Here is a 15554-nt window from a genome sequence, read left to right as displayed (position 1 = left end):
ATCTGGGCTTGAGGGACGAGCCGAGGGAATTGAACCGCTGCTAGAAGCCCAGCTGAGCGGGAAGGACGGCGGCTCTCCCTCCCGCCAGCCTTGAGCTGCTCCGGGAAAACGAAAGCTGAGGGAAACGCCGCCTCTTCGGGATCTCCCCCGCTACTACTTCGCAACTCGCTTTTCTCCGCTGTCCTGTTGCTGCTGGGGTAGGAGACCCCTTTCTCCTTTGCCCGGGGACGCTTCGCTCAAGGCGGGAACCACCAGACCGTTGGCTGAGCGCCAGGTGAGACCCCCGTGCCGAGCGCCCCGATCTGGGCGACTTTCTGCTTTGCTCCCCTCATCCCCCCCACCACCACCAAGGTGCCAAAGGAACGCTGCTTTTCGGCCAAACGGATCGGAGAGACCCCGGAGGAGCTGGTTGGAGGGAAGCGATCGCGGGTTTAACCCTTCCGAGCCCACCGGATTTCTTTTGAGCAGCTCTTGGTGGTGGAAACGGGTTGCAATTAAAATGGGGGGGGGCGTTGGGAGGAGCGGGGTGAAGGAAGAGAACAAAAATCTGGTTGTATAGTTGAAGGGGGGGAAGTTTAATTAATATTCGGTTTATTAATATTTTATAAAATGAAATACATTGCCAAAATTATAAGACAGATCTAATTACACAAATGTTTATTCACACAACATACTGCCATCTATCTATCTATCTATCTATCTATCTATCTATCTATCTATCTATCTATCTATCTATCTATCTTATTCCTTTTCTACACTTTGCAAGGCATTGCTTACCCAAAAAGAGAGTGGCATCTATCTATCTATCTATCTATCTATCTATCTATCTATCTATCTATCTATCTATCTATCTATCTATCTATTAATCTATATCTATATCTATCTATCTATCTATCTATCTATCTATCTATCTATCTATCTATCTATCTATCTATCTATCTATCTATCTTATTCCTTTTCTACACTTTGCAAGGCATTGCTTACCCAAAAAGAGAGTGGCATCTATCTATCTATCTATCTATCTATCTATCTATCTATCTATCTATCTATATCTATATCTATATCTATATCTATATCTATATCTATATCTATATCTATATCTATCTATCTATCTATCTATCTATCTATCTATCTTATTCCTTTTCTACACTTTGCAAGGCATTGCTTACCCAAAAAGAGAGTGGCATCTATCTATCTATCTATCTATCTATCTATCTATCTATCTATCTATCTATCTATCTATCTATCTATATCTATTAATCTATATCTATATCTATATCTATATCTATCTATCTATCTATCTATCTATCTATCTATCTATCTATCTATCTATCTATCTATCTATCTATCTATCTATCTATCTTATTCCTTTTCTACACTTTGCAAGGCATTGCTTACCCAAAAAGAGAGTGGCATTTCTCTCTCTCTCTCTCTCCCTCTCTCTCTCTCTCTCTCTCTCTCTCTCTCACACACACACACACACACACACACACACACACACACACCACACACAATCTCTGCGCTGTTGATCTCTTGTATTCTTTCAAGAGCCGGGGTGATTGCAACGTTGCAGTTTTGAGGAAACGGCACAGTGATCCCTGAAAAGCACTATAAAGGGGCGTGATGGCTAGATCCACATTCTTGGATCCTATCGGAGCGTGCGTGGGAAGCCCAGAGAGCGTTTGCTTATGAACTTAACTAGGCAGGAACTGTTTAACCCTATTTTGTTTCCGAGGCTCGTTTTACACTAACAGCGCTGTACAGTATTAATGTTTTGCAAGCCGGAATCTGAGGAGGAGGCATCTGTATTCTTGTGTTTCCAACTCCCTTTTCCCCACCAATAAGGTACTTTCTAAAGTATGTGTGTTACTGTTGAATGGCATTGTGGAATATCTGATTTGACATGGCTTGAAAAAGTAATTATATTAAGCGATTGGGCAGCTTTTAAAAACTGCAATCAGGTATCAGCGGCAGCAAAGCTGCAATATTTTTTCAGGAAAGATTGCCTTTTATTTTCTTTATTTATTTTATTTTGAGTGCTCAAAATTATGAATTGTGCTAAAGTTAAAAGGCAAATGGAATGGCGAATGATTTCAAGCAAGATTCTGGCTTTTTTAAACTATGGTTTCAGGAGCTGTTCACCTGCCTTGTCCTTCTTTATATTACATTTTTTACTGTCATACCCTTGAGATTCATTAACTATTTACTGAGAGCAACAGGAGGATTGCTTTTATTCCATACTTTCAAAATGCATAGACATCTTATTTAGATATATATATTTTTTGCTTGGATTTGTAACTCAACTACAATTACTGGCTCCTCTGTTGATAGGTGGGAAGAGTAGGAAGAGAACTTGTTTACACACTATTACAAATGCAAATACTGCTTCATTTTGAGATACCAAGTTGATATGTCATGACCAACATTTCAGATTACGCGCCTTAAAAAATGTGTGCATTGCAATAGTATCCCCTCACTACAGGATACAAAAATGAGACAGTTATATGTATTCTCGTAGAACTTTATTTAATATACAACTGCACATCCAAAAATGTTGATAAGAGAGATAAGTAAAACGCTATGAGTCTTTAATCTTTGACAAAAAGACAGATAGCCTCTAACTCAAAACTTTTGAGTTTTGCAGTGTTTGGGGCTTTTCATCATGCTTTAGGAGAGGGCCACACCTGGGTGGCAAGTTCATAATCTGGAAGATCCTTTAATTATTTATTTGGGAATGAGAAACAACGGGGTTCTAGAGAAGGAAAAATGTAGTGTCAGAAGCAAGAATTGGGTTGCTTGGGAAGTTAATTATACACATACAGCTCTGAAGCATTATGGAGAGTGCAATGGAATAAATAATAAATCAAAACAAATAAAACTGTCAAATGTAAAAAGACGTGAATTAAAATAACAGATTTATTCCCAATGACTGGATACTTCCTAATATATGTCCTGCCTTGCTAACATTATAGAAACATTTAGTGACAAATCGTAATCTAGCCCTAGTGTTTCTCTGACCCTGAATCTAGAAACATAATGAAGGCAAAAAGTGATATTTTTACAAAATCTCCTAATTCAGCTGAATTTTCAATTTGCTGATCGTTAAATATTTTGGGTTGAATACAGTGGATATTTATGTAAGGTGGTCTATGCCTTCCACCAGTCCAAATAAGATCCCAGATTACTTAGAATTGTTCAGTTAATTCCATTAAGCAATGGATGGTAATATACAAGATTTATTTGAGTTATATCCTGTTTCTCCACTAACAGATGGTGGTTATGGCAGCCAACCAATAATGTTAAATCATAACATTAAAAATACAACTAAAACATCATTGGAACACATGCTAGGGGGGGAAAAAACTAGAAAAAAACATTTGTAACTTGATCAGCCATAGCCTACTTGAAGAATACTTTTTATTAGTCTGATTTTTATTTTATTTTTGCTAAGATGCTTAAAAGCCTTAATGAGAAGGCCATCTCTTGAATTGCATCCTCTGTCGAAGATATGAATACCAGGGCAGGCTTCTAAGGGAGAAGGTAGTCTTCTCAACAGCCTTTCCAGATTATAACAAGTACTTGAACCAGATTTTTCATCAGTTAAACATTTCAAAGCAGGGAATTACATGCTCCCTGTAACTAAACCTATTGGCAATCTATTGGCAATCTTCAGTTGAAGTTTCCAAGCTCCATATAGGAAACCTTAGCTATGGGAGTACATTGTAAGAGTCTAGAATTATTTTGAATGAATATATATGTATATAAATCTACTTTGTATCTATGCTATATAATTTATATTTATAGACTGAGATGGGCTTTTCCTTAGCATGTTTCATTGTAAATGTCCTTAAATATGCCCACAATGGACTTTAAATATGCCCACAATGGACTATGGGCTCTTCTTCCACTCCTTGTTCCAACCTGTCTATTTTAATCTCTTTGAGTTGTTGGAAGAATTAAATCAGAACATGTTCTGGCTTCCTTCCAGTATAACTAAAACCGAGTAAAGCTTTCTTGCTTGTTTCTTTTTTTTTGACAATGTTGGGACATGTGGTTCTGCTCTTGTTTTGTCATGCACCTAGTTTCCTTGTCCATCATCAATCTTCAATGCAGCTTTCACTAAGGAAGGGGTAGAAGCAACCTTCTCAACTTTTTCTTCACAATGGACCCCACTCTAATTCCTTTTGTGGCCACAGACCATGGTCATGGACCCTCAAGACTTATCTCAAAATTTAAATCATTACATTTCTTCAAGTCTTTATGGATGCTCTGTGATGACATCATGGCCCTTCAGGGGTCTGGGACCAGGGGTGGGTTTCTCGCCCCATTCCAACCAGTTCAGTTGGAACGGGGCCGGCGGCGTCCTCGCACACGCGCGTGGCGCACATGTGCGTACTAGCGTCTGTGCGATGCTCCAGCTGCTCCTGGAGGATCGCGCAGGCACTGTATGCATCCTGCGCATGCGTGGAAGCGCAGAACTTGTCAAAACCGGGTAAGGAGCGCAGGCGGGCGCGCGGGCGGGCCCTTTGCCGTTTCCGGAAGTTACTTACTTCCGGGTTCGCCGACCAACCGGTTCGCAGGGACCGCCGCGAACCGGTTGAAACCCACCCCTGCTGTGGACCAAAGGTTGAGAACCACTGTAAGTGATCATGTTCTTAATTCTTTTTATCAGTTTCCTGACACAACTGATTAAAGGTTGATATTCCCTGCTTGTGGAAATAGCATGAAGGATTCTCTTCCCTCGGCCTCATTTCCCAGCTCCTCTGGTTTAAGTGAGCTGTTAAGTCATTCTTTCTCAGTCATAGCCCTAGAAGCTCTAGAAATCAAGTTAGTACAATTGTGCAAATAATGCAATTGTAAAAATACTGCCATTTTACCATTCCATCATTGAAGCTAGCAGAGACATCGTAACAGAAAAGTTTGTGTTGTCACAGCAGTCTGACTATATGTCTGTTTGTGTGTATTTGCAAATGGTTAGAAAAATGTACCCATGTACTAAAAACATGGAGTGGGGGGGATTTGCTGGCAAATAATTTGTCTTGTTTTGTGTGGAATGGGGCAAGGGCATTTTTGTTACACCTAGAGCTGTGGCAGCTCCAGGAGCGTGAAAAATGATTAGTATTTTGAAACTGGCATAACAAGTTTCCTTCAAATGTGTTGTAAGGGATTGTAAAGTGAAAACAAAACAGAAACAACATATGAAAATATGCCAAAAGCCCAAAATCGGATACAATCTTAGAATAGAATTTGTGTTTGAAAGACTCCAAAAGTATGCATTTCCCCCCAGAATGGTAGACAATGGTGCAGTGTTTGCTCTAATTTTCTGTTGATTATTCTGTAAATAAGAATATTCTCCGTCAAGAATATTTATAATTAATATAAACCATTAGGAAGTGCTTTCTTTAAGTTACTTTGAATTTGAGCCTTGAGACATCCCATCTTGGCTGGTTTTCTGGCATTATAGAAGTATATTAAGTATTGCATTCTTCCACATAAGAATTCTGTTTTTGAAACAGAGGTGGGTTCCTACCATTTCGCACCATTTCGGTAGAACCGGTTCGTCAAATCTACCGAACCGGTTAGAAGAGGTTCCACCAGTGGGCCTGGAAAGCAGGCCACACCTACAGAAGGGGTTCCAAAAAATTTTGAAACCCACCACTGACACACACACACACACACACACACACACACACACACACACACTCACACAGAGAAAGAGAAAGAAAGGAAGAAAAAAAGAAAGAAAAAAGAAAGAAAAGAGAGAGAGAGATGAAAGAAAAAAAGAAAAAGGGACAGAGAGATAAAAGGAAGGAGAGAGAGAGAGAGAGAGAGAGAGAGAGAGAGAGAGAAAATACATGGCTGGCAAGCCACTCCCACCAGGTCACATGGCCGGCAAGCCACTCCCGCAAAGGAGGCCACACCCACAGAGTAGGTTTGAAATTTTTTTGAAACCCACCACTGTCTTGAAACCACACTTGAAAGCAGCTCTAGACTTCGGTGTTCCCATGATTTAAATATAGTTATATTGTAGAGCTCAGTGACATGCGGTGAGGTTTATACCTGGTGAGGCTCAGCTGGGCATCCTTTTGCGAAGCAGCTCAGCAGGGCAGCGGTTGGCCTCGGCGGGGGGGGGGGGGAATTTGCATCGCGGGAGCTGCCAAGCGCCCGGGTCTGCAGCAAAGGTGCTTGGCGGCTCCTGCGATGCAAAGTGCCCCACCACCCCCGATGCCGCCGCCCACCCGCTGCCCCGGCCTGCGGCCGCTGCTTCTCCAAGCTCCGCTGCTGGAAATCCCGGATCGCCTCTGGGGGAAGGCTGGGTGAGAAGTGGAGCGAAGCTTCTCCGTGGCCTCCCGGCACTACGCAGAGGCTCTAGCAGGAGCACGTGCCAGCGGCCGGCGGCCCGGCGCGGCCCCGGCTGCGAGACAAGGCAGCGCTTAAAGCCCATGATGGCAAACTGTTGTGGCCCAACAGGAGCCGTTGGAGCTGCCACCAGACTCCGACAGTGAGGCGCTTTATGAGTTGGCCCTGGAGGATGTGGAGGACTCCGAGCAGGGTGCAGAGATACTGGTTGGCCACCAGGTGGCACCTGAGCCTTGGATCACTGGGGAGGAGACAAGAGAGAGTGATCCAGAAACCACCTGTGAGTTGTTCCGGGATGCACGCCATCAAAGGGCTACTCGGCGTCAAGAACAACTACGTAATTACAGGAGGTAATTACGCTCAGCTGATGCTCATTAAGCTCCTCTCCTGATTATAAAAGAGACTGCTTGTGCCACGCCCTTCTTGCAGAAGTCAACGTTAGGGACTAACAAGAAACAAACTTGGCAGGTTGGATTGCTGCCAGAGTTTGTTTGCATTGCTGCCAAGGTTTGTAGGACTTGCTGCCAAAGTGCTTATCTCTTTGTTGATTTGGCTTTCAGCCAACGAGAGTCAGGACTTATTAAAAAAACATTCTCATTTACGTTTGTCTCGGCTTTCGTTCCTGGATGGAGGAGGGGGGTCAGAACAAGTAACTATGGAGTTTTATTTTGTGGTAACAAAAGAGCAGCATTGCTAAATCAGAAAAGAACCACACCAAAAACCATACATCCAAATATACTAAACTACTTGTAGGAAGCTCGGCCCTCAGACACTAACTGCTGGCTGCTATATTTAAAAAGAAATGAAGCAAAGCGGGAGATCCACCTTTTCCATTTCAGCTTTAGCAGTGGTGGGTTCCAAAAATTGTTCGAACCTAGTCTGTGGGTGTGGCCTCCTTTGTGGGAGTGGCTTGCCACCCATGTGACCGGATGGGAGTGGCTTGCCGCCCATGTGACCAGATATGAAGATGCCGACGACACTTGTCAGAACCACCTTAAATTACCTCCCACACAGCACTGGCATGCATAAGAATATGATGTAAACTTGTTTTTTAAAAGGCATCTTTGGTTTGCGTTAAAACAACTTCAACACACGCAATGATCTGATTGCACCACAAACACAGTAGTCATCCTTACCTTTCACAGAGGCACTGAGTTTTATAAATATGAGCATGATAGTGTAGAATAATCCTATCCAAGGACCAGTGGTGGGTTTCCAAAAAATCTTTGGAACCTCTTCTGTAGGTGTGGCCTGCTTTCCGGGTCCACTGGTGGAACCTCTTCTAACCGGTTCGGTAGATTTGATGAACCGGTTCTACCGAATAGGTGCGAACCGGTAGGAACCCACCTCTGAGCTTTAGGGAATCTGCATCAAAAGCATACATAACTGTAAAATAGAACTCACCAGTTCTTTATAGTCTAGAGTTTTCTGTTGCTTTGTTGAGTATTTTACCATAAGACTGAACCACAAATGTTAATTTGTTTGTTTATATACCTCCTTTATTATTGTTCTAAATAACTCAAGGCAGCCAACATAATCCAATACTCTTTCCTCCTATTTTCCCCACAGCTGTGAGTTGGGTTGGACTGAGAGAGTCACTGGCCCAAAGTTACCCAGATGGCTTTTATGGCTAAGGTGGGACTTGTACTAGCTGTTGAATACCGTATTTTTCCGCGTATAAGACGCTCTGAAGTATAAGACACACCTAGCTTTTGGAAAGCAAAAACAAGGGGAAAAAATCTGGCTCTGCCTCCCAGCCATTTGCCTCCTTGCAACAAACAGCAAACAGTACAGACAATATACACTATTTGTGGTGTATTTCTGTGCATGTGTGCCTGACCCATAGAAATAGCAAAGAATTGGAGAAATGTACATTATGGCAGTATATTGATGCCAGAAAGTTTTCTTAAATAAAGTCACACTAACTATTCCCAATTATTGAAATAGATCTACTCCAAACATGACTAAGTCAGGGTCTAATTAGACAACAGGACACTGTTACATTCCAGACTATACTTGTACAGAAGCTGTTAAAATTGATGTGGCTTTCTGGAAGTATACGTTATTCTCTGCTATTTAAAAGAAGATAACAATAGCACTGGGCCTCTTCAGATCAAGCATTTATTTTAAAAACTTCGTCATTTTCTTAAGTTGACTAGAAGAATAATAAAGCAGTCTTTTAAAAATAAGTCTAATAATTTGAACATTCTATAGGCATTTATAGTTATTGACTTACCTCTTTTCAGCAAACAGCCTGATTAGCACAATTTTTTAAAAAATCTGCCTCCCAGCAATTTGCCTCAGCAAACAGCAAGTTTCACTTTCAATTTCAGCAGCCCTCCCCCGCCCCCCCCCCATCATAAGCTGTTTCAGGCTGCAGGGATTCCCATAGCCCAGTGATGGCAAACCTTTTTTGACTGCCGTGCCAAAAACATGGGGAGCACAGGAGGGTCGTGCGCTGGTGTGCCACACCCATAATGCTATGCGTGCGCGCCCCCCAGCGTGCGTGCATGCGTGCAATCCGCGATACTATCCCCGGCTTTTGCCACGTTTTTTTCACCTTCCCCAGGCTCCAGAGGCTTTCTATGAGCCTGGGGAGGGCAAAAGCAGCCTCCCTGTCCCCACTCCCGGATGCCTTCCGGAGCCTTCTGGAGGCTTCCCTGAAGGCTCTGAAGGGCGAAAAACGGACCTACAGACATACCGGAAGTCACTTCCGGTTTGCTCATAGGGGTGGTTTTTCCCCTCCGGAGCCTTCAGGGAAGCTTCCTGAAGGCCCCTGAAGGCTCCGGAGGTGGAAAATCGGCCCTACGGACAAACCAAAAGCCACAATTCATGAATTTCCAGTTTGCCCGTAGGACCGGTTTTTCACGCTTTGGAGTCTTGAGCCTCGTGTGCCCTGACAAATGGCTCCGCGTGCCTCCTGTGGCACACCTGCCATAGGTTTGCCATGATGGCCATAGCCTATTGCCACCTCAGAGCCAAAGAAGCTTTTTGAATGAGAAGTGAAATGACTTCAAAATAAAACAAGAAAGTCCAATTGCCTCTTGAAAAAGCACCTTTGGAATAATTAAATCTTAATATTATTTGCAATTAAAATATATTTTAACGTTATTTAATTTAATAACAAATTAAATCAATTATTTATTTGTTTGCTTATTTGAAGCCCCATGGGCTTTGACTTGTACCTTGACGCAAAATGGCAATCAGTGCAGATAGTAACGTAGAAGCATAACAGAAGCTGTTTTAGAACCATATATAACTGCCTATACAAGTGCATTTTCGCCTCGTATAGGTATCAAATAGGAGTGAAGACAGCAAAATATTGCCAAATTAATATAGAAAGTGAAACAGGCAAGATTTTTATTGATTTACAGTCTTAATTAAGCTTGATGAGTTGATGAGGCTAATACAGGTGAAACTCGAAAAATTAGAATATTGTGCAAAGGTTCATTTATTTCAGTAGTGCAACTTAAAAGGTGAAACTAATATATGAGATAGACTCATTACATGCAAAGCAAGATAGTTCAAGTCATGATTTGTCATAATTGTGATGATTATGGCTTACAGCTCATGAAAACCCCAAATCCACAATCTCAGAAAATTAGAATATTGTGAAAAGGTGCAATATTCTAGGCTCAAAGTGTCCCACTCTAATCAGCTAATTAAGACATAACACCTGCAAAGGGTTCCTGAGCCTTTAAATGGTCTCTCTGTCTGGTTTAGTAGGAATCACAATCATGGGAAAGACTGCTGACCTGACAGTTGTGCAGAAAACCATCATTGACACCCTCCATAAGGAGGGAAAGCCTCAAAAGGTAATTGCAAAAGAAGTTGGATGTTCCCAAAGTGCTGTATCAAAGCACATTAATAGAAAGTTACGTGGAAGGGAAAAGTGTGGAAGAAAAAGGTGCACAAGCAGCAGGGATAACCGCAGCCTGGAGAGGATTGTCAGGAAAAGGCCATTCAAAAGTGTTGGGGACTTTTACAAGGAGTGGACTGAGGCTGGAGTCAGTGCATCAACAACCACCACATACAGATGGATCCCGGATATGGGCTTCAAATGTCGTATTCCTCTTGTGAAGCCGCTTCTGAACAACAAACAACATCAGAAGCATTTACCTGGGCTAAAGAAAAACAGAACTGGTCTGTTGCTCAGTGGTCCAAAGTCCTCTTTTTTGATGAGAGCAACTTTTGCATCTCATTTGGAAACCAAGGACCCAGAGTACGGAGGAAGAATGGAGAGGCACACACTGCAAGATGCTTGAAATCAAGTGTGAAGTTTCCACAATCTGTGTTGATTTGGGGAGCCATATCATCATCTGTTGTTGGTCCACTGTGCTTCATTAAGTCCAGGCTCAAAACAGCCATCTACAAGGAGATTTTGGAACACTTCATGCTTCCTTCTGCAGATGAGCTTTATGGGGATGCTGACTTCATTTTCCAGCAGGACTTGGCACCTGCCCACACTGCCAAAAGCACCAAAACCTGGTTCAATGACTGTGGGATTACTGTGCTTGATTGGCCAGCAAACCCGCCTGACCTGAATCCCATAGAGAATCTATGGGGCATTGCCAAGAGAAAGATGAGAGACATGGGACCGAACAATGCAGAAGAGCTGAAGGCCGCTATTGAAGCATGCTGGTCTTCCATAACACCTCAGCAGTGCCACAGGCTGATAGCTTCCATGCCACGCCACATTGAGGCAGTAATTGCTGCAAAAGGGGCCCAAACCAAGTACTGAGTACATATGCATGCTTATACTTTTCAGAGGTCCGATATTGTTCTATGTACAATCCTTGTTTTATTGATTGCATGTAATATTCTAATTTTCTGAGATTGTGAATTTGGGGTTTTCGTGAGCTGTACGCCATAATCATCACAGTTATGACAAATCATGACTTGAACTATCTTGCTTTGCATGTAATGAGTCTATCTCATATATTAGTTTCATCTTTTAAGTTGCACTACTGAAATAAATGAACCTTTGCACAATATTCTAATTTTTTGAGTTTCACCTGTATTAGCCTCATCAACTCATCAAGCTTAATTAAGACTGTAAATCAATAAAAATCTTGCCTGTTTCACTTTCTATATTAATTTGGCAATATTTTGCTGTCTTCACTCCTATTTGATACCTATACGAGGCCAAAATGCTCTTGTATAGGCAGTTATATATGGTTCTAAAACAGCTTAATGAGTCTATCTCATATATTAGTTTCACCTTTTAAGTTGCATTAATGAAATAAATTTTGCATGATATTCTAATTTTCCAAGTTTCACCTGTACATCTTGATGAAAAGGAATAATTACATTTTAAGGCAAAGGCAAACCCCCAATATTTAAAACCAATAACCACTAGAGGTTCAACCAAGAAAATAAACACAGATATGCTGGCATAACAATTTTCCTTTATGGAACAAAATTTCTCCTCATTAAGTTAATTGAAACCATCTTTTATATACAACATTAGAAATGCAAAATAGGTGTTTTGCACATGGTATAATTAAACACATTTACTTACCTTTCTTATAAAACGTTGCTCATTAAGGTATTGTATGTAGGTTTGATAAAAGAAGAAGGGAAGAGAATATAGCATGACCAGGAGAATAACATTCATCCAATTTTCATTTTGAATTACTGTACAATTTCAGACCACAAGAAGTCCAGCCAACATCAAATTGGCAGGCTTAGGCTGATGTTTGTGTGCTAATTTTCAAAAGGTTTTTCTTCCATTAAATCTTTTCCATTGTAAAAGGGAAATTTATTTCAATACCCGGATCCCAACACTGGTGCAATACTTTTAGCAATGTTAACAGTCAAAAATTGGTGGGCCATAAATATTGTCACAATATTTTCCAACCATTTATTACTTATTTTCAAAGGTGGGGGTGGGGTGGGGGCAAATTGAACATCTTTTCCAAGATTTTTCCAACCACTGGGTCACTCAACCACTCATAGTCTCAGAAGAAAATGGAAGGTGTCCTGTTATTTTCTTCATATCAGCAAACTTGAAAAGCTAAAAAGTGAATGCAATCACTCCAGCCTAAAAAACCTTCACCACTTCATTTCACAAAAGTGAGTGAAATCCCCCCCCCAAAAAAGCTGGTTTAGTGCTGCAGAGAGAAAGTGACAAAATAATTGTTCATTCCCATCCATTGTGTTGAATGAGGAGTTTTATCTTTACATTGGTCTTGAAAAGGACACCCTTTAAATCACGATATTGTTAGATACTTGGATGATGTACATCAAAGTTAGGAAAATATATACTTTATATATAGAGAAATACAATATGAAAAGGAAGTACCAGCTATAAGGAAGAATTCGCAATGGAATGTTTTGATCTCTTAACCACCTGGTATTTTGCTTGAAATGGCATGTTAAGTTAAATAACAGCCCTTAACAATATTGTGGTATTCCGCATGTTTCTGAGCTGCTACTGACTGGAAAAAAAATATCATTACAGAAGTACGTTTTCGTTGGATATTACTGTTTTAGTGCATGTATTTGTTTGAGAAAAGGTTGTTTGTTTTTTTAAAGGCTACAAGGTTAGATATAAAACTTTAGCATCAGATAGTGCATCAGTTGAGCAATAACATTATTAAAAGATTATTGCATTCACTGTGCACTTTTGTTATAAGGATGATCATTATTAGCACTTGTTGAAAGAAATTGATTCACTTGATTGATTGGTTGATTATGTGCCATCAAGTGGATGTCGATCCTTAATGACCACGATCTGCATGATCCCTAATCTGATCTTTCAGGTCTCCAACCACGCATCCATTGCCATTGTGATTCTATCCATCTTGCTCTCTTCGTCCTCTTCTCTTTCGCCTATCCCAGCACTTTCCCAAGAGAGCTAGGTCTTTGCATAAGGTATCCAAAGTAGGATAATCTGAGCCTAGTCAGTTGTGGCTCAAGTGAGAAATTGGGTTTGATGATTCATTTGTTTGTTTTCTTGGCTGACCATTGTATTATCATGAGTCGTCTTCAACGCACCAATATTCTTCCTATCCTGATTCTTCAAAGTCCAGTTGAAATAAAACTAATACTAAAATAGGGACATGCTCAAAATTAGGCACAAATTCTTTGATGATTTTTGAGTGTTAGTTACGTAATATACATAGTTCTCTGTTCTGACCCGCTCCTCCATCCAGCAACGAATGCCGAGACAAGCTTAACTGGAATGTACTTTAATAGCAAGACACCAACACCTCGGTGGCTGAAAGCCAAGCATAACAAACAGATAAGGACCTTGGCAGCAACTCAGACAAACACAGACAGCAATAAACACAGATAAGGCTTGGCAGCAATCCAGCCTGCCAAGCTCCCAGTACTGTCCTCGGACATTCAATCCTGCGTTGACTTCTGCAAAGAGGGCCGTGTGCACAAGTAGCTTTTTATAGTCTGGAGAGGAGCCTAATGACCACCAGCTGAGTACAATCACCTCCTGTAATTGTGTAATTGTTCCTGACGCCTAGTAGCTCTTTGATGGCGTGCATCCAGGAACAACTCACTACTGGCCTCCGGCTCACTCTCCCTTGTCTCCTCCCCACTGGTCCAAGGCTCAGGTGCCTCCTGGTGGCCAACCAGCCTCTCTGCACCCTGCTCAGAGTCGGAACCCTGTCCAGGGTCCTCCACATCCTCCAGAGCCGACTCAGGGCCCATCGCTGTTGGAGTCTGGTAGCAGCGCCAATGGCACCTGCTGAGCCACACTTCTCACTATAATCACTATAACCCTGGAATAATATCTCTTGTTGCCAAAAGTAGTAGTAAAGTAGTGAAACTACTTTATTAGGAATTAGGGCTTGATGGCACTTGCCTCAGAGTATTTGGGGTTCCACCACAAAACCGTGGTAGACTAAAGCGCGTGTGACTAAAGCGCGGTGACAAAACCGCACCGTCAAAACCGCACGACAACAGCGCGCCGACAGAAGCACGCTGTAACATAACCCTAAAAATAACCCTAAACCTAACCCTAAACCTAACGCTAAACCTACCCTAAACCTACCCTAAACCTTACCTTAAGTTAAATCGCGCTTCTGTCGGCGTGCTGTTGTCGGCGCGCTGTTGTTGGTGCGCTTTTGACATCGCGGTTTTAGCGCCGCGGTGTTGTCGGCGCGCTTTTGACGTTCGCGGTTATGTCGTGCCACGGTATTTGGTGATGAAATGTAGCATCTATCTACAGTTCCTTAAAGTGCTTTTTTGAAACTGAACTCAAAGTGCTGCTAAACCGTTTTAGGCTTTCTTGTGCCTTTTGTATCATATCTCTCAGAATCAACAAATGTCCAAGGGATTATGATTGAGGATAAAAAGGACATAAATTAAATCAGTGTTACTTATAATTTAAAACTCTTGTCTTCTTAGATTCCATATTTTCTAGGACTTGGAATTCGGAATTTGGCTGCGAATATAAAACATAGAATAAAAGAGTTGGAAGGGATCTTGGAGGTCTTCTAGTCCAACCCCCTGCATAGGCAGGAAACCCTACACCACGTCAGACAAATGGTTATCCAACATCTTCTTAAAGACTTCCAGTGTTGGGGCATTCACAACTTCTAGAGGCAAGTTGTTCCAATAATTAATTGTTCCAACTGTCAGGAAATTTCTCCTCAGTTCTAAGTTACTTCTCTCCTTGATTAGTTTCCACCCATTGCCTCTTGTCCTATCCTTAGGTGCTTTGGAGAATAGTTTGATTCCCTCTTCTTTGTGGCAACCTCTGACATATTGGAACACTGATACCATGTCTCCCCTAGTCCTTCTTTTCATTAAACTAGACATACCCAATTTCTGCAACGGTTCTTCATATGTTTTAGCCTCCAGTCCCCTAATCATCTTTGTTGCTCTTCTCTGCACTCTTTCTAGAGTCTCCACATCTTTTTTACACTGTGGTGACCAAAACTGAATGCATAGATAGATCTTGATTCTATCCCTCTGTTTATGCAACCTAGAACTGTGTTGGCCTTTTTGGCAGCTGCTGCACATTGCTGGCTCATATTTAAATGGTTGTCCACTAGGACTCCAAGATCCCTCTCACAGTTATTACTATTGAGCAAGGTACCACCTATACTGTACCTGTGCATTTCGCTTTTCTTGCCTAAATGCAGAACCTTCCTTTTTTCACCATTGAATTTCGTTTTGTTAGATAGCGCCCAACGTTCAATGTTCATATATTACAGTCATAGCCTATCAAG

General features: G+C 41.6%; 1 protein-coding gene across 1 annotated transcript in view; it reads left to right on the top strand.

Moving 5' to 3' along the window:
* SPATS2L (spermatogenesis associated serine rich 2 like) overlaps positions 1-15554 on the top strand; it is a 54357-nt gene that overhangs the window by 56 nt on the left and 38747 nt on the right. Inside the window, exon 1 of the mRNA XM_087707360.1 lies at positions 1-274. This exon is cut by the window's left edge and continues 56 nt beyond it. The gene's annotated coding sequence lies outside the window, so the exon portion shown is untranslated. The remainder of the gene's footprint in view (positions 275-15554) is intronic.

Source organism: Thamnophis sirtalis, unplaced genomic scaffold (genome assembly GCF_051295495.1).
Source record: "Thamnophis sirtalis isolate CommonGarterSnake01/CBP01778 unplaced genomic scaffold, rThaSir2_p1.2 scaffold_1, whole genome shotgun sequence".
NCBI classification, from domain to species: domain Eukaryota; kingdom Metazoa; phylum Chordata; class Lepidosauria; order Squamata; family Natricidae; genus Thamnophis; species Thamnophis sirtalis.
This window is presented reverse-complemented; position numbering and strand designations above follow the sequence as displayed.